This window comes from Chlorocebus sabaeus, chromosome 14 (genome assembly GCF_047675955.1).
Source record: "Chlorocebus sabaeus isolate Y175 chromosome 14, mChlSab1.0.hap1, whole genome shotgun sequence".
NCBI classification, from domain to species: Eukaryota; Metazoa; Chordata; class Mammalia; order Primates; family Cercopithecidae; genus Chlorocebus; species Chlorocebus sabaeus.
This window is the reverse complement of record NC_132917.1, coordinates 89,678,832-89,698,690: the sequence shown is the minus strand read 5'-3', so window position 1 is coordinate 89,698,690 and position 19,859 is coordinate 89,678,832. Positions and strand designations below refer to the sequence as shown.

General features: G+C 43.4%; 1 pseudogene; it reads left to right on the top strand.

Moving 5' to 3' along the window:
* Positions 1 to 7,503: 7,503 nt before the first annotated feature.
* On the top strand, positions 7,504 to 19,128 carry LOC103241353 (large ribosomal subunit protein mL45-like; annotated as a pseudogene).
* Positions 19,129 to 19,859: the final 731 nt, after the last annotated feature.

Below are 19,859 nucleotides of genomic sequence, written 5' to 3'. Positions count from 1 at the left end.
ATAAATAAAGATTTGGGGTAATGAGAGAGAGAGAAGGGGAAATTGAGATGAATAAAGCCTAGTTTAAGCCAGAAAGGAGAAGTCCTTTCTTTTTCTTTTCTCTTTTTTCTTTTCTTTCCCTCCCTCCCTCTCTCCCTCCCTCCCTCCCTCCCTCTCTCTCTGTCTCTCTCTTTGTTTCTTTCTTTTTTTTTTTGAGACAGGGTCTCACTCTGTCACCCAGGCTGGAGTGCAGTGGTACCATCTCGGCTCACTGCAGCCTTGACTCCCTGGGCTTAGGAGATACTCCCACCTCAGCCTCTTGAGTAGCTGGGACTACAGACTCAAGCTGCAACGGCCAGGGAATTTTTGTACTTTTTGTAGAGACATCGTTTTACCATGTTGCCCAGACTGATCTCAAACTCCTGGGCTCAGGCAATCCATCTGCCTCGGCCTCCCAAAGTTCTGGAATTACAGGCATGAGCCACCATGCCCGGCCAGAAAATTCCTTTCATATTAAATGATTTTTTTTTTCAGCTTTATTGAGGCCTAATTGAAAAATAAATATTGTGTATATTTTAAGTGTATGATGTGATGTTTTTATATATGTATACATTGTGAAATGATCACCATAATCAAGCTAATTAGCATATCCATCACCACTCATATTTACTTTTTTGTTGTTTTTGGTGGTAAGAACACACCAAGTCTTTTGTGACAGTTTTAAAAGTGAAAGGAGTGAGTGAGGTGCTGTCTCTCCTGTCTGTAATCCCAGCACTTTGAGAGGCCGAGGCGGATGGATCACTGGAGCTTAGGAGTCAAGACCAGCCTGGCCAACATATTGAGTGTCCCTCTCTACAAAAAAACAAAAACAAAAACAAAATGAGCTGGGCATTGTGGTATGTGTTTGTGGTCCCGGTTACTTGGGAAGCTGAAGTGGGAGAATCCCTTGAGCCCTGGAGGTCGAAGATACAGCTACTGCATTCCAGCCTGAACAACAGAGTGAGACCTTATTGCAAAAAAAAAAAAAAAAAAAAGAAAGAAAATAGTGGAAGGAGTTCGCTGGGTGTGGTGGTTCACACCTGTAATCCCAGCACTTTGGGAGGCTGAGGCGGGCGGATCACTAGGTCAAGAGATCAAGACCATCCTGGCCAACATGGTGAAACTCTGTCTCTACTAAAAATACAAAAAAATTAGTCGGGCGTGGTGGTGGGTGTCTATAGTTCCAGCTACTCTGGAGGCTGAGGCAGGAGAATTGCTTGAACCCGGGAGGTGGAGTTTCCACTAGCCTGGGTAACAGAGCAAGACTCTGTCTCTTAATTAAAAATAAATAAATAAATAAATAGTAGAAGGAGTCACGGGACCCGAGTCTGCCCACAATGGCTATCCCTAGGTCTGAGTAGGCTGTGAGGAGCTTCAACAGGGATGGCTCACACAGAAGCTGTGGCTCTGGGCCTGGCAAAGCTCTGATCCGTAGAACAAGGACTCAGAGAGGCCGTGAGGTGGTGCCAGGTTAGATGTGGAATCACAAAAACCAGGTCCCAGTACCAGCCTCTGAACTTGACTAGCTCTGGGTTCTTGAGAAATTCTCCGAACTTGTTTGAATCTCACTTTCTTTGTCCCCAGGATGAGGATCCAGGCAGATACCTCTCAGGGTGGTTGGGAATATTAAAGGGATTATATGTGTGAAAATCATCTGTAGGTTGTTAAACTCTGTGTAAGTGTACATTACAAAAGAGCTGAATTTGTCATCTGAATGTCTAGTCCTCACTTCCTCACTTGCCAATCTAAGCATCAGTTATCTCCTATAAAAAAGAGATTTAGAAACCTTCCTCCTCTACCTTAGCAGGTTGTTTGGGGGTGATGTCCAGTCTACTCAGTGTACTTGGAAGTGCATTGGTTGTGGAACAGGTAAAACGTAACAAGAATAAATGACTTTTATTTGTATTATTTCTATCAGAATTGCCGCACTATCTAGCACAATGCCTTGCCCCAACAGCTATTTGGTGAATTAAAATGATTCTGATTAATTTCATCCTATCACTCTCTGGTAAGCAACTATGGTGGTTTCTTATTGGCTGCAGGATGCAACACAAGCTCCTCTTCAATCTTCACACCTCTTTCTAATTTGGTCCCACCCATGTAAAAATAAATAAATAAAATTTGAAGGCCAGGTGCAGTGGCTTACGCCTATAATCCCAGCACTTTGGGAGGCTGAGGTGCGTGGATCACCTGAGACCAGCCTGACCAACATGGTGAAATTCTGTCTCTACTAAAAATATAAAAATCAGTCAGGTGTGATGGCACACGCCTGTAATCCCAGCTACTTGGGAGGCTGAGACAGGAGAATTGCTTGAACCCGGGAGGCAGAGGTTGCAGGGAGCCGAGATCACGCCATTGCACTCCAGTCTAGGCAACACAACAAGACTCTATCTCAACAAACAAACGAACAAAAAAACAACCAACCAACCAAACAAACAAAAAAACCTTGATTGAGGTATAGTTACGTACAGGAGAGGGACCCGTTTTGGTAGTCAGTTGGCTTTGTTTTGGTACTTATAAAGCCATTTACCCACCACCCAGTCAAGATGTAGAACACTTCCTTCACCTCACAGAGCTCCCTCCTGCCCCTTTGTGGTGACTGCTCACCCAGGTCATGGCAGATCTTATTTCTGTCACCATAGATCAGTTTTGCTTGCTGTAGAACTTTATATAAATGAAATAGACAGTGTAGTCTTTTTGTCTGGCTTCTTTCACTCAGCATGATAATTGTGAGATTAATCTGTGTTATCGCATGTATCAATAATTCATTTTTTTTTTCTTGTTGAGTAATATTCTACTGTGTAGATGTACTTCAGATTATTTATCTAGTCCCCCATGGATGGACATCTGGTTGATTTCCAGTTTTCGGCTATTATGAATAAAGCTACTGTTTTAGTCTGTTTTTGCTTCTATAATATTAGAATTCTAGACTGGGTAACTTGTAAAGAACAGAAGTTTATTTCTCAGGGTTCTAGAGGCTGGAAAGTCCATGATCAAGGCATCAGCATCTGGTGAGGGCTGCTCTCTGCTTCCAAGATGGAGCCTTGAACACTGCATCTTCCAGAGGGGAGGAACACTGTGTCCTCACATGGTAACAAGTGGAAGGGAAAAAAGGGGTCTAATTTCCTCCATCAAGCCCATTTATAAAAACATTAATCCATTCATGAAAGCAGAGCTCTCCTGATCTAAACACCTCCCCAAAGGCCCTACCTCTCAGCACTGTTGCATTAGGGATTAAGTTTCCAAAACACGGCCAGGCATGGTGGCTTGCGCCTGTAATCCCAGCACTTTGGGGGGCCTAGGCAGGAGGATGGCTTGAGCCCAGGAACTCAAGACCAGCCTGGGCAATATAGTGAGAACCTATCTTTACAAAAAATAAACAACCAGCCAGGCATAGTGGTGTGCACTTGTGGTCTCAGCTACTCAGGAGCCTGAGGCAGGAAGGTTGCTTGAGCTCCGGAGGTGAAGGCTACACTGAACCATGATTGTACCACTGCACTCCAGCCTGGGCAACAGAGCAAGACCCTGTCTTTAAAAAATAATAATAGGCCGGGCGCGGTGGCTCAAGCCTGTAATCCCAGCACTTTGGGAGACCGAGATGGGTGGATCACGAGGTCAGGAGATCGAGACCATCCTGGCTAACACGGTGAAACCCCATCTCTACTAAAAATACAAAAAAATTAGCCGGGCGTGGTGGCAGGCGCCTGTAGTCCCAGCTACTCGGGAGGCTGAGGCAGGAGAATGGCGTGAACCCAGGAGGCGGAGCTTGCAGTGAGCCGAGATAGTGCCACTGCACTCCAGCCTGGGTGACAGAGCAAGACTCCGCCTCAAAAAAAAAAAAATAATAATAATAATAAAATTAATAATAATAATAAAATAAGTTTCCAATACATGAATTTTAGAGGGACACATTCAGAACATGGCAGCTACTATTATATAAACATTTATATGGAAGCGATTTTGTGGACATCTGCTGCTACCTGGAAGTGGAATTTGCTGGATCGTAATATAGGTGTTTTTGCCTTTTTTTTTTTTTTTTGAGACAGAATCTCGCTCTGTCGCCCAGGCTGGAGTGCAGCGGCATGATATCGGCCCACTGCAACCTCTGCCTCCTGGATTCGAGCAATTCTCTACGAGCAGTTCTCTGCCTCAGCCTCCAGAGTAGCTGGGATGACAGGCACCTGCTACCATGCCCTGCTCATTTTTGCATTTTTAGTAGAGAAGGGGTTTCACCATTTTGGCCAGGCTGGTCTTGAACTCCTGACCTCATGATCCACGCACCTCGGCCTCCCAAAGTCCTGGGATTCCAGGCATGAGCCACAGCGCCCGGCTGTGTCATTTTTGTATGAAACTTAAAATCGGTGTTCAAAGGTGGTTGTACCATTTTACCCTCCCATGATCTGTGTATGAAGTTCTCATTGTTCCACATCCTTGTCAACTATTGCAATTATCAGTCTTTTAACACTTAGCTATTATTGTGGTTTTCATATGGATTTCCTTGATGACTCATGATGTTGAACATAACTTCATGTGCTTATGAGCCATTTGCATATCTTTTTTGGTAGTTTCTGTTCAGAATTTTAAACATTTAAAAAACTGTGTTGGGGGCTGGGCATGTTGGCACACACCTGTAATCCCAGCACTTTGGGAGGGATTCTTGAGACATTCTCTGAACCTTTTTGAATCTCACTTTCTTTGTCTCCAGCATGAGGATACAAACAGATACCTCACGGAATCGTTGGGAATATTAAAGGGATTATATGCGTGGAAATCACACATATAATTTCCATACAAGCTGAAGTGATCCTGTGGCCTCCACAGCTACTTGGGAGGCTGAGGTGGGAGGATCCCTTGAGCCCTGGAGGTTGAGGCTACAGCTACTGCACTGCAGCCTGAGCTGATCACTTGCAAGGCGAGAAGATCACTTGAGCTCAGGAGTTCAAAAACAGCCTGGGTGACATAGCAAGACCTCATCTTAAAAAAAAAAGGATTGATTTTCTTATTATTAATTTGTATGAATTATTGTTGTTAATTAATTTACTTATTTATTTTTGAGACAGAGTTTTGTTCTTGTCACCCAGTCTGGAGTGCAGTGGTGCAGTCTTTGCTCACTACAACCTCTGCCTCCTAGGTTTAAGCAATTTACCTGCCTCAACCTCCCAAGTACCTGGGATTACAGATGCCCACCACCACACCTGGCTAATTTTTGTATTTTAAGTAGAGACAGAGTTTCACCATGTTGGTCAGGCTGGTCTCAAAATCCTGACCTCAGGTGATCCTCCCGCCTCAGGCTCCCAAAGTGCTGGGATTACAGATGTGGGCCACACACCAGGCCTGAATTATTTCTTATTGGGATTCAAGACATTTGCTACATATGCACATTGTGAATATTTTCTCCCAGTCCCTGGCTTGCCCTTTTATTATCTTTGGAGAATAAAAGTATCTATAAAGTCAAATGTATTTTTTTCTTCTTTAACATTTTTTGTGCCCTGTTCAAGAAATCTTTGATAACTTCAAGATTGCTTTTTGTTGTGCTTTGTTTCTGGAAGCTTTCTGGTTTTGGTTTTCATGTTTTGTCTGTGATTAATTTCAAATTAATTTTACATGTAGAATGAGATTGGGTTGGGATTAAATTTTTTTCCTTAAAAGATATACAGTTTCAGCACTGCTTTTTAAAAATAACTTTCTTGGCCAGGCCCAGTGGCTCATGCCTGTAATCCCAGCACTTTAGGAGGCTGAGGTGGGTGGATCTTCTGAGGTCAGGAGTTCAAAACCAGCCTGGCGAACATGGTGAAACCCCATCCCTACTAAACATACAAAAATTAACTGGGCATGATGGCAGGCGCCTGTAATCCCAGCTACTCAGGACGCTGAGGCAGGAGAATCACTTGAACTCAGGAGGCGGAGGCTGTAGTTAGCCAAGATCATGCCACTGCACTCACTCCAGTCTGGGTGACAAAGCAAGACTCTGTCTCAAAAAATAATAATAACAATTCAACATATTTAATAGATATGAAACTATTTGGATTTTTAAATTTCCCCTTGGGTTAATTTTGATGTTACTTTTTTCTTTTAATTTTTAATAATTTTTCTTCTTTTAATTCTAATGTGATGACAGATAAGATAAATTATGTTTTTGAAGGAACCTGTCCATTTTATCTAGGTTGTTGAACATATTGGCATGAAGTTGTTATGATTCTCTTATTATTTGTTTATATATGTAAGATCTATAGTAAATAAAAAGAACACTCCTGTGCTGAATGGGAGTTGGCAGAAAATCTCTAAGAATCTTTCTAAGGGGAGACTTCAGGATTGATAACCTGTCATGGAATGAGAGACCATATGGCCTTTCTCTGCAGTCCGCTGCTTCTAGATTTTCTTAGTTCTTCAGCTATCGATCAAAAACAGGAATTGTGTTCTCACCAGTAACATCCTTTCCTTTTTACTTCATCTTCCTTTCTCTCTCTCCCTTTTAGAGGAGTTGCTCCAATCTTTTGCTCTATTGCAAATGAACTTAAAATGGCAATTTAAATTTGCAATGGTAATTTGAATGCAGTGGTTTCCTTAGCAACAAAAACTTATTTGTGGTTCAGACTTTGGAATTTAAAAAATCTCAGAGGTCTAATTAGTACTTTTCCTGAGCAAGTCATTTACAGCCAATATTTTAAAAACCCCATATAATTTTAAAATAGTGAATTAAGATTATTTTATCACAGCAGGTACGGTGGGGCTTTGGATTCCCCAACCCTCTTCCCACAAACTTCCTGGAACTAAAACTTAACAAAAATTCATAAGAACACAGTGCCAGCCTCTACAACACAGCAAGTCCAGCATGGATGAAATACTGACCACAAAAAGACAGCCATTCTTGCCAAATCCCTGACCATTTTAACCCAGTAACAGACATAGCTTAGTATTAGAAAGATTTCATTCCTGGGTGGCACAGGCATATGGGGTCAAATCCTCCTCCCAAACCACCTGCTATCTCCTACCTCCAACACATACACACAGACACACACACGCGCGCGCGCGCACACACACACACGCACACACACAGCAGTGTTCTGCACTGTTTCTTCTCCAAATTATCAAATTATCCAGTGGTCAAAAGGTATTTGGTCCCATCCAGTCTCTCTCAGTTTGTGGTACGACTAATTTGTTAATGGGGCTCCAGAAGGAAAGTGTCTAGTGTTTCTTCTAATTGGACATGACTGCTTCAGAATGACTGCGGCTGCCAGCCAGTTCTCACTGTCCCCGAGGCTGGATAATAAGCTTCTGCCATCGGGCCCTGGGTCCTGACCAGGACCATCTGCGGTAATGAACTTGGAAGGCTCATTGTAGATTGCAAAAAAGGAAGAGAGAGAGAAAAGCACAGTCCAGCTCTTGTCAGGAGGCTCAATTATGGCTTCTGTCAGCTTAACAAAAGAAATTCAGAAAAGCTAGGATTGGAAGGGGTGGGAGGGAGCAGGCAAAGAAGGACGGGTGATGGGGGAGACCCATGATGGCAGAACCAGACTGAAATTCTTCCAGGACCAAGGTTTCTGGAAGGAGAAGCTCAGAGGTCACCACAATAGGGATTCAGTTCCCAGCGTCCAAACGTGAGGCTCTGCAGTCGTGGGCACCAGGGGTCAGGGTTCACTGCGTGTCACTGATTTGAGGGTACAAGCTTTTCCCTACTCGCTGTAAATCCCCCTCACCCATACTGCAGAGGGATGGAGCCTACGTGCACATTATAGGCTGATTAGTATTATCATCATTGTTGATTGTTTTCTAAGACAGGATCTCGGAGCATTAAGATTTTTTAAAAAGCCCTTTTATTGTGAAATGATACATATACAGAAAAGTGCCCAACACGTAAATCTATGGCTTAAGGTATTATATAAAAGGAAACAGTTGTAACCAGCACTCAGACACAGAAATAAAACTTTGTCAGAAGCTTCATCCTGCCCCTTCCTGATTGTAACACCTTCCATCACCCCAAAAAAGAAGTCACTCCCCTGAGTCTTATGCTGATAAGTTCATTGTTTTCTTTATAGTTTTATCACCTAAGTAGGCAGCCCTGAACATTTTAGTTTAGATTTGAGTGTTTTAAGCTTTATCTAAATGGGAACCAACACAGTGTATATTGGTCTGGCTTCTTTTGTTCAACATTGTGAGATTCATCTAGGTTGCTGCATATGGCCATAGTTGGTTAATCATGAGAGTGGGTTTATAGTTGGAGTATTATGTCATATAAATATAGCACAACTTATGTGGTTAATTGCTGAATGGTGCTTGGGCTATCAAATATTTTTTGTCCAAGAACAATGCTTTTAGGGATATTCTTGTCCATTAGTACACACATCTCCAGAGAATACAGCTAGAAGAGAAACTGCTGAGTGATAAGCATCCCAGAGAGATTTCACAAGACTAATTCTTGAGTCACTGTAAAGAGCTAGAGAAGAGACCACTCACCGGAAATTTATCTGTTAGACCAGGTGAGGTGGCTAATGTTTGTAATCCCAGCACTTTGGGAGGCTGAGGTGGGAGAATTGCTTGAGCCCAGTTCGAGATCAGCCTGGGCAACATAGCAAGATTTCGTTTCTACTAAAATAAAATAAAATTAGCTAGGCATGGTGTTGAGTGTCTATAGTCCAAATTATCTGGGAGGCTAAGGTGAGGAGATCACTTGAGCCTAGGAGGTTGAGGCTGCAGTCAGCCGTGATTGTGCCACTGTACTCCAGCCTAGGTGACAGTGAGCAGTGGGACTCCGTCTCAAAAAAAAGAAACTTTTCTTCTGTCTTGTGTGATTACCAGCCTCCAACATGGCCTTGAATGATCCCCACATTCTGATATTCCTGTTGTTCTGCAGTTCCCTTCCACACTGTATAAAAGGTGGGTGTAGTCAACTAAATAGGGTAGAAGTGATGGTCTGTGACTTCTAAGGCTAAGTCGTAAAAGACATTGTGACTTCTACCTTGCTCTCTTGGATCACTCCTTCTGGGGGAAACTTGCTGCCATGTCATGAGGATCCTCAAGCATTCTTATGGAGAGGCCCGTCTGGCAAGGAACTGAGGCCTGTAGTCAGTGTAGATGAAGCATCTGATTCTCTAGCCCCAGTCAAGCCTTCAGATGACTGCAGCCCTGGCTGTATCTTGACTTCAACCTCATGAGAAACTCTGAGCCAGAATTACCCAGCTAAGCAACCCTTGCATTCCTGACTCTTACAAACTGTGTGAGATAATACATGTTTATTGTTTAAGCTACTAAGTTTTGGGATAATTTGTTATGCAGCAATAGACACCTTGGTTTATTTAGACTGGCCGAGGTCAGAAAGCAAAGCATTCCCAAATATCAGCTGTTCAGAAACAACCTATAGTGTATATTTATCTTCTCCTCCTACTTGGCTTAGAAATTAAAATGGTAGTCACCATCAGGTTGAGTTTTCATTCCTGTTCTCTGTTCTCTCTTCTGTTTTGTCTTCCCTTCTTTCTTTCCATCCTTTCTCAAGTGCCCGTCTTTGACCTAAAATTCAAGTGATAAGAATTCCTCTCCTTTCCTCCTCTCCCCTCATATTTCCTCCTTTCCTTTTCCTTCCATTCCCTTCACATTTCCTCTCCACCTTCTTCTCTTCTCCTCTGCCCTTGCCTGCCCCATCCTGTTCCCTTCTCTCTTCTCCCATCTGCTCCCCTTGGTTCTTCTCCTCTCTTCTTTATTCTCCTGATTCATTTATTCTTCCACTTCTACTTTCTCATCTCCCGGCCCCTGCCACTCTCCTCATTTCCCTTTCTTGCCCCAGGGAGGAAAAACAAGCTTTGCCTTGGCTGGGAACCCCGGCAAGAAGAAATGAACCATTTCTAACTGTAGGGTTTGGATGTTGTCCTTGCTAAACCTCATGTTGAATTGTAATCCCCAAAGTTGGAGGTGGGGTCTGGTGGGAGGTGATTGGACCATGGGGACGATTTCTCATGTGCCATCCAACAGCTTTATGTCAAAAGATGTGATCCTGTTCTGGACGATAAGCGTTATTTATTTATTTATGTATTTTGAGACAGTCCTGCTCTGTCGCCCAGGCTGGAGTGCAGTGGCATGATCCCAGCTCACTGCAACTCCCGCCTCCCGGGTTCAAACAATTCCCCTGCCTCAGCCTCCTTCAATTCCCAAGTAGCTGGGATTACAGGTGCCCATCACCAGGCCCAGCTAATTTTTTGTGTTTTTAGTAGAGATGGGACTTCATCGTGTTGACCAGGCAGGTCTCAAACTCCTGGCCTCAAGTAATCCACCTGCTTCGGCCTTCAAAGGTGCTGGGTTTACAGGCATGAGCCACCGGGCCTGGCCATGGACAGTAAGCATCTAACTGACAATTCCAGCACCAAGGTCACATCTTACCTACTCAGCTCAAGGCAGGTGCCAGGGAGGTTGCTTTAAACTTTTGGTATCTCTTTGGAAGGTTACATTTCCCTAGCATGACACCAATTTGCAGACAGCTCTTTGCCTTCAAATTTACCTCAAATTTATATTATTACATAAACACACAGTTTACTGTAAAGTGCTCACACAAAATAGGAATAAGTAGAGGAAAAGAAAAATGTTCTTTTTCCTATTCTTCCACTCCTGCTTGGTGTGAGGCTTTCTGGATCTTTTTCTATATCCACACAGACTGGTGGCTTTGCTGTTTTTACACGAATGGGAATACACACTCTATATGTGCTGTGATTTTCTTCTTTGATATGCAATATTCAGTACCAGGGACCTCTACCCATGCTGGGACTTACTGATCTACTTCACTCTTTTTAATGGCTGCATATGTACAACCATTTTACCATTCCTTTCTTGAAGGGTATTTAAATTCTTAACAATTTTTTTTCTCTTAAAAAATGGCCAGGCTGGGCATGGTGGCTCATACCTATAATCTCAGCACTTTGGGAGGTGGAGGTAAGAGGACTGCTTGAGCCTAGGAATTTGAGACAAGCCTGGGCAACGTAGCGAAAGCCCTTATCTATTAAAAAAAAAAAAAAAAAAAAAAAAGACTGGTGTGGCGGCTTTCACCTGTAATCCCAGCACTTTGGGAGGCCAAGGCAGGAGAATCGCTTAAGCCCAGGAGTTCAAGATCAGCCTGAGCAACATGGTGAGACCCCCCCATCTCTACAAAATAATTTAAAAATTAGCTCGGCATGGTGGCACATGCCTGTAGTCCCAGCTACACAGGAGGCTGAGGCAGGAGGCTTGCTTGAGCCTGGGGAAATCAAGGCTGCAACGAGCCATGATTGTGTCACTGCACTTCAGCCTGGGCAACAGAGCAAGACCCTGTCTCAAACAAACAAAGAAAAAAATGCTGAGCTGGGTGTGGTAACTCATGTCTGTGATCCCAGTGCTTTGGCAAGCCAAGGCAGGAGGATATCTTGAGGCCAGGTGTTCAAGATCAGCCTGGGCAACAAACTTAGACCCATCTCTATAAAAAATAAAAATAAATAAAAAATTAGTGAGGAGTAGTGGCGCGCCTATAGTTCCAGCTACCAGGGAGGCTAAGGTGGAAGGGTCACTTGAGTTCAAGAGTTCAAGGCTGCAGTAAGCTATGATTGCACCACTCCACACCAGCCTGGGTGACACAGCGAGACTCTGTGTAAAAAAATAAAAATAAAAAATGTTGCAATAAGCATCCTTTTAATGTTGTGGGGTACTATATGAATATCTCTTCATACGGGCTCATAGGTAAGATGTAAGATGTATCTTACATCTTGACAGTTACTGTCTAATTGCAACAAACCCGAAGAGAAAGAGGCAGTCAATCACTGAAGGAGTCTGGAAAACACTTCAGGCTAAAGGACCTTGAAGGTGAAGGCGGAGGAGAGGGGCACAAGAGAGCTAGACCTGTACCAGAGGCTGAAGGACAGTGGGGTGATTGACTTTAGTGAGAAAGGAGAAGAGGAAAGTGACCTTCACTGAGTTTAGTAAGATAAGGTTGGCTCAGTCAAGGAGGGAAATTGCGAGACTGCGTTCTGTCCTCCGCAGTATTTGGCACCATTGAGAGGTATTAAACAAGAGTGGCCCTGAAGGGCTGTGATTACCTGATGCCTTCAGGCACTCACCTTGAGGTCAAAGTCAGCCTTCAGCCTTAGGTCACTCATAGACAAAGATACAGGAGGCTGCCTGGATTGTTCTGGATATAACCTGAATGATTCAAGGTCCAATACAGTCAGATCTCTGTTTCTGTGGGTTCTGCATTGGTGGATTCAACCAACTGCAGATTGGAAATATGTGGATCAACACTGACATTGGAGAAAGAAAAAAGAAAAAAAAAATTTGAGAAAAAAAATTGCGTCTGTCCGTGTGTGGTGGCTCACGCATGTAATCGCAGCACTTTGGGAGACGGAGTTGGGAGGACCGCTTGAACTCATGAGAGTTCAAGACCAGTTGGGTAACATGACAAAACCCATCTCTACAAAAAAATACAAAAATTAGCTGGGCATGGTAGTGTGTACCTGTAGTCCCAGCTACCAGCTACTCGGGAGGCTGAAGTGGGAGGATGGCTTGAGACTGGGAGGTGGAGGTTGCAGTGAGCCGAGATTGCGCCACTACACTCCAGCCTGGGTGATACAGACAGATCTTGTCTCAAGAAAAGAAAAAAAGTCTGTACTGAACACACACAGACTTTTTTCCTGTCATTATTCCCTAAACAATACAGTACAACAATGGTTTACATAGCATTTACATTGTATTAGGTATAATAATAAATCTAAAGATGATTTAGAGTATATAGGAGGATGTGTGTAGGTTATATGCAAAATACTATGCCATTTTATATAAGGGACTTGAGCATCCACAGATTTTGGTATTTGAGGGAGTTCCTGGAGCCACTCCCTCTTGGATACCAACGGACAAAGGTACTTTTCAATTAAGTGACTTAGATGATGGCAGTAAAATTTCATTTTTAGTCATGAAGGTATAAATCCTTTCAAGTTTACAGGCAGCTCAGAGCTCCAACCAGGCTGAGAGGGATGTGGACTTTAGGATGATGGGAAGGGAGTTTGGGGAAGGGTAGGAGAGATGGAGGCAGGGACAGGTGCACTGTTGAACCAGAAAGGGAAGAGGGCCTTAGGCTGATGGGGTGGATCAAGTGGCTCATTGTGGTAGGAAATCTTGAAAGAAAGAATTTTTTTAATCAGTAAATATTTCAAGGCAGATGTTAGGGGAGAGGAGTTCCCAAGATTCTATACTTTCCTGAAGATAGGCCATCTAGAGGAATGGCTTCTAACATTTTTGGCTCATGTACCCTGTGATAGAATTTTTTAAACCTATATACTATTGTATATAATAGACATTACAATTTTTTAATTTGTTTAGTTTGAAAAATATGATTTTTGAATATGTAAACACATATACATACATACATAATTTTAAAATATGATTGTTTGGCCAATTTATACTTATCCAGTGTAATCTAAATTCCACAATGACTATAATCAGCCACTGAAAAATACATAAACAACCTTTGTAAAGTTGGAAATTTTATATTTCTTTTTTTCTCCCAGAATCTTATCCTAATACATTTTTGCTTGAAAGTCTTCTATTGACCAGCCATATGGCTCATTCCTGTCATCCTAGGACTTTGGGTGGCCAAGAGGGGAGGATCGCTTGAGCCCAGGAGTTCCAGACTAGCCTGAGCACCATGATGAGACCCTGTCTCTATGAAGAAGTTTAAAAATTAGCTGAATGTGGTGGTGCATGCCCCTGTAATCCCAACTACTCTGAGGGCTGAGGTGGGAGGATCACTTGAGCCCCAGAGGTCAAGGTTGTCGTGAGCTATGACCATGCTACTGTACTCCAGCCTGTGTGACAGAGTGAGACCCTGTGTCAAAAAAAGAAAGAAAGAAAGAAAGAAATTGATTATAATAATGAAGGCTTGAGATCATCATGGCTTGGACCAGATAGGTGGCAATTTTGGATCCTACCTCTTTGTTGGCGGGGATAGAACTCAGGGAGATAACCATACCAATTACACAATGCTGAAACATGGTGGAGTAGGATTCTCGGTAGCCTGTGGGTAGTTTGTGAGGATTAAAGCAAGTCAACATATGAAAAGCAAAAAAAGGACTGGGGCGGTGGCTCATGCCTGTAATCCCAGCATTTTGGGAGACCGAGACCGAGATGGGCAGATCACAAGGTCAGGAGATTGAGACCATCCTGGCTAACACGGTGAAACCCTGTCTCTACTAAAAAATACAAAAAATTAGCCAGGTGTGGTGGCGGGCACCTGCAGTCCCAGCTACTCGGGAGGCTGAGGCAGGAGAATGGCATGAACCCGGGAGGTGGAGCTTGCAGTGAGCCGAGATCCCACCACTGCACTCCTGCCTGGGCGACAGAGCGAGACTCCATGTCAAAAAAAAAAAAAAAAAAATCAAAGAAATAGAAATCATTCAATGAAAAAAATAAAGTGTTACCAATCTATGAGTGTTATTCCCTCTTTCAGTTCCTAAGACATATATCAAAAAGGCTTTTACAAAGTTAACAAATAATTTTTAATTATATCTGTTACTCTTTCTCTTAGAGACACCTTTTTGATGAAACCAGGTTAAAAGCTATTTTCAAATGGGTAATGGTGCATTTTATAATTTTTCCTGACATCTGTGAACAAAGTTCCAAATATAAATGCCACATTTTATTTTATTTTAATTAATTAATTACCTTAAAAAGAAAATATTGCTATGTTGTCCAGGCTAGTCTTGAACTCCTGACTTCAAGTGACCCTCCCACCTAGGCCTCCTAAAGTGCTGGGATTAAAAGTGTGAGCCTCTGTGCTCAGCCCACATTTTAGTTTTAAAGATAATTTTGGGGCCGGGCGTGGTGGCTCAAGCCTGTAATCCCAGCACTTTGGGAGGCTGAGACGGGCGGATCACAAGGTCAGGAAATCGAGACCATCCTGGCTAACACGGTGAAACCCCGTCTCTACTAAAAAAATACAAAAAAACTAGCCGGGCGAGGTGGCGGGTGCCTGTAGTCCCAGCTACTCGGGAGGCTGAGGCAGGAGAATGGTGTGAACCCAGGAGGCGGAGCTTGCGGTGAGCCGAGATCGCGCCACTGCACTCCTGCCTGGGCGACAGAGCGAGACTCCGTCTCAAAAAAAAAAAAAAAAAAAAAAAAGATAATTTTGGAATATCTTCAATGAGCATGATATACAAACATGCATAATGGACACCTGAGAATTGAAGTTTAGTAACTTCATTTTATAATGGAACATGATTATGTTTAATAATAAAATATTTACAAACAAACTGATATAATGTCTAGGTTTTATTTCAAAATAATGAAAGTAAAGAAGTAGGTGACAGTATAGATGAAAATATTGTCCATTACTTGAAATTTGTTGAAGCTGGATGTTGTCACATGAGATTTCATTACACCATTCCTTCTAACTGAGCATATTTATAATTTTCCAAAATAAAAAGGCCAGGTGTGGTGGCTTACACATGTAATCCCAATACTTTGGGAGGCCAAGGCGAGAGGATCACTTGAGCTCAGGAGTTTGAGACTAACCTGGGCAATATAGTGAGCCTTTATCTCTACTAACAAGTAAAAAAAAAAAAAAGAAAAAAAAAAAAATTAGCCAGCTGTGACAGTCTGTGCCTGTGGTCCTAGCTACTCCAGAGGCTGAGGCAGGAGGATCACTTCAGTCCGGGGAGTTCAAGGCTGCAGTGAGCTATGATCACACAAAAGGTCACATATTACATGATTCCATTTATATGAAATATCCACAATAGGCCAACCCATGAAGTCAGACAGCAGATGAGTGGTTTACCAGGGCCTGAGCAGAAGGGAAGATAGTGACTGCTAATGGGAATGAAATCTCCTTTGCGGATAATTCAAATATTTTGGAGCTAGATAGAGGTGGTGGTTGTACAACATTATAAATATACTAAATGCCACTGAATCATACACTTTAAAATGGTTAATTTTAGATTATGTGAATTTTATCTCAAGTTTTAAAAAAATAACTTACTTGGTGCTACATTAGTTGGGATTGAAAAAGAAAAATAAATAAATACTTGAGAATAAAGACAAAACATGGAGACTCGGTAACGACTAAAGAAATTGAATGACGGGCCAGGCGCGGTGGCTCACGCCTGCGATCCCAGGACTTTGGGAGGCCGAGGCGGGCGGATCACGAGGTCAGGAGATCAAGACCGTCCTGGCTAACACGGTGAAACCCCGTCTCTACTAAAAATACAAAAAAAAATTAGCCGGACGTGGTGGCGGGCGCCTGTAGTCCCAGCTACTTGGGAGACTGAGGCAGGAGAATGGCGTGAACCCTGGAGGCGGAGCTTGCAGTGAGCCGAGATCTTGCCATTGCACTCCAGCCTGGGAGACAGAGCGAGAGTCCGTCTCAAAAAAAAAAAAAAAAAAAGGAAGAAAGAAAGAAAGAAAAAAAACAAATTGAATGACTATTTGAGAATCTTCCCGCAAAGAATACACTAAACCCAAGTGGATTTACAAGTGAATTCTTCCAAATTTTCCAACACCCAAATGTGTAGTTGAGTGGAAATGTCAGAAAAACATTTAATAGCTGGAGAGCCGAGTGTGGGATGGGGTGGTGCTTGGTGAAAGGTGGGCTGGAGAAAATGGGCAAGAACTAGTCATGATAAGAGTCTATCAGGGGGTTGGACTATCTTAAGCGACTTTGGGAAGATTTTGATGGGTCTGAGCAGGAGAGTGAACCTTTGAACCTCTCTGCCTTATGTGGTGGGTTTGACTATAAATAATACTCTCAATAACCATTATGGGTATAACTTTTAATTTTTTAATATTTATTTAAAGAATATCTTTGGCCGGGCACAGTGGCTCACGCCTATAATCCCAGCACTTTGGGAGGCTGAGGCGGGCAGATCACTTGAGGTTGGGAGTTCGAGACCAGCCTGACCAACATGGAGAACCCCCGTCTCTACTAAAAATACAAAATCAGCTGGGCGTGGTGGCGCATGCCTGTAATCCCAGCTCCTTGGGAGGCTGAGGCAGGAGAATCGCTTGAATCCGGGAGGCAGAGGTTGCAGTGAGCCGAGATCGCACCATTGCACTCCAGTCTGGGCAACAAGAGTGAAACTCTGTCTCAAAAAACAAAACAAAAAAATCCTTGCACAGGGGCCATGCTAATATTCTTGGCATCATTCTCATTTTACTATATGTGCTGCTGAAGCGGATACCATATAACTTTTATAAGCTTTATTTACCAATGCCTTTTTTTTGTTTGCTCTTTTCATTTTTTCTTCTATTCTTTTATTTATTTATTTTTTAATATTCTTTCTAGAGACAGGGTCTTGCTTTATCGCCCAGGCTGAAGTGCAGTGGTGTGGTCTTGGCTTAGCACAACCTCTGCTCCCGGTTCAAGTGATTTTTGGCTCACTACAGCCTTAAACTTTTAGGTTCAAGTGATCCTACCACCTTAGCTTCCCAATTTAGCATGTTTTAGAGGTTCATCTGCATTGTAGCATGTATCAGTTCTTCCTTTTTCTTTTTTTTTTTTTTTTCTTTTTTGAGACAGAGTCTTACTTTGTAGCCCAGGCGGGAGTGCAGTGGCATGATCACAGCTTATTGCGGCCTCCATCTCCTGGGCTCAAGTGATCCTCCCACCTCAGCTTCCCAAGTAGCTGGAACCAGGAGCATGTGCCACCACACCCAGCTAATTTTTTTTTTTTTTTTTTTTTTTTTTTTTTTTTTTTTAGAAACAGGGTCTCCCTGTGTTGCCCAGGTTAGTTGCAAACTCCTGAGTTCAAGTGATCCTTCTGCCTCAGCCTCCCAAAGTGTTAGGATTACAAGTGTGAACCACCATGCCTGGCCTTTCATTCCTTTTTAAAAATTGTGATAAAATATAAAGAACATTGGCCGGGCATGGTGGCTCATGCCTGTCATCCCAACACTTTTGGACGCCAAGGTGGGTGGATTATCTGAGATCATGAGTTCGAGGCCCAGCCTGGCCAACATGGCGAAAACCCATCTCTATTAAATATACAAAAAAATTATCTGGGTGTGGTGACAGGCTCCCGTAGTCCCAGCTCCTCGGGAGGCTGAGGCAGGAGAATGGTGTAAACCTGGGAGGCGGAGCTTGCAGTGAGCCGAGATCGCACCACTGCACTGCAGCCTGGGCGACAGAGCGAGACTCTGTCTATAAAAAACAAAACAAAAAAGAAAAACGAAAACAAAAACAAAAAACCTTCCCAGCAGCCTTTTGTGTGAACAAAACGGCAGCCCCCATATCTCAGGGGTTGTCTCTTTTATCAAGGGTTTTGGGCTGGTGGTCTCGGCAGCCAGTTCTAGTGACTCAGTTCCAGTAAGAACTAAAAAACATTTCACACCTCCTATTTACCAACCTAAATACAAAACAGAAAAGGAGTTTATGGAACATGCCTGGAAAGCAGGACTGGTTATTCCTCCATAATGTTTGGATCATCCCATACATCTGGCCTGTACAGCTGGTATCTTTGATGCCTATGTTCCCCCTGAAGGTGATGCTCATATGCCATCTCTTTCAAAGGAAGGACTGAAACAGAGAACTGAACGAATGAAGAAGAATGTGGCATCACAATTGTCAATCCAGAAGTTAAAAGAGTATGATGACAATTTTAGAACAAAGGACTTCCCTGAAAAAGCTAAGGATATATTTACTGAAGCTCACCTTTGTCTAAACGACTCACACATGACTGACTGGATACCTTGGTACCTGAACACTGCTTTCCAGACATGATCTGAGACATCAAATATAAGACCATCTGCTGGAGCTCTGTGGAATCTTTAGAGCCCTACCTTATGGTTCAAGTTCACTGTTCAAGTCTGATGAACCAGGACAACATATATGGCCAGGTCACCGTAGGCATGCACACCCAGCAGACTCTGGCCATCTGTGACTGGTTTGGCTGGCTGATGTATGGACGGGGAGATGTACTCAAGAATGGCCTGGAGTATGCCGTATTTGAAAAGCATCTGACAAACCCCTATAGAAGCTGGAGAATGCATGGCAAGATCTCCCATGGGCACCCGCTAAGCACCATCCTTAAGACGATTGTGATCCCTGGCCCTCAGCTGAAACCAGGGGAAGAATATGAAGAGGCACAAGGAGAGGTCCAGAAACCTCAGCTAGCCTGATGGCAAGAATAACTTCTGGGCTGGGCACAGTGGCTCAAGCCTGTAATCCCAGCACTTTGGGAGGCCAAGACGGGCAGATCACGAGGTCAAGAGATCGAGATCATCCTGGCTAAAACGGTGAAACCCTGTCTCTACTAAAAAAAAATACAAAAAACTAGCCAGGCGAGGTGGTGGGCGCCTGTAGTCCCAGCTACTCGGGAGGCTGAGGCAGGAGAATGGTGTAAACCCGGGAGGCGGAGCTTGCAATGAGCTGAGATCCGGCCACTGCACTCCAGCCTGGGCGACAGAGCGAGACCCCGTCTTAAAAAAAAAAAAGAAAGAATAACTTCTGGGGTGAAGCCTGGGTGATGAGGCTGCTGGAAGCTTTGAAGTCTTCCATCTCCATCATGCTATAGAAAGAACGACCTTTGCTCTCTCCCATCCTGCTTGGGTCTTTTCAGCAGTCTCACCATCAACAACCATGGCTGATGGCTGGCCCCAGGCAGGCGGCAGGTATAACACAGCACGGATCCTCTTCTTCTTTTTAAAATTGTATGTCTAGCTTCTGAGTACAGATGAAAGGCAGTATGTTTCAGAGAACATAGGATACCAGTTTTTCCCACAGCAGGGACTGTGGGAGATAACCAGCAGTATTCTCTTTGTAATCACAGGGCAGGGATGAGTTTGAAAGAAAACACTGTCAGAGTATGTGGGGGTCGGGGGGCGGGGAACAGAACATAAAATTCACAATT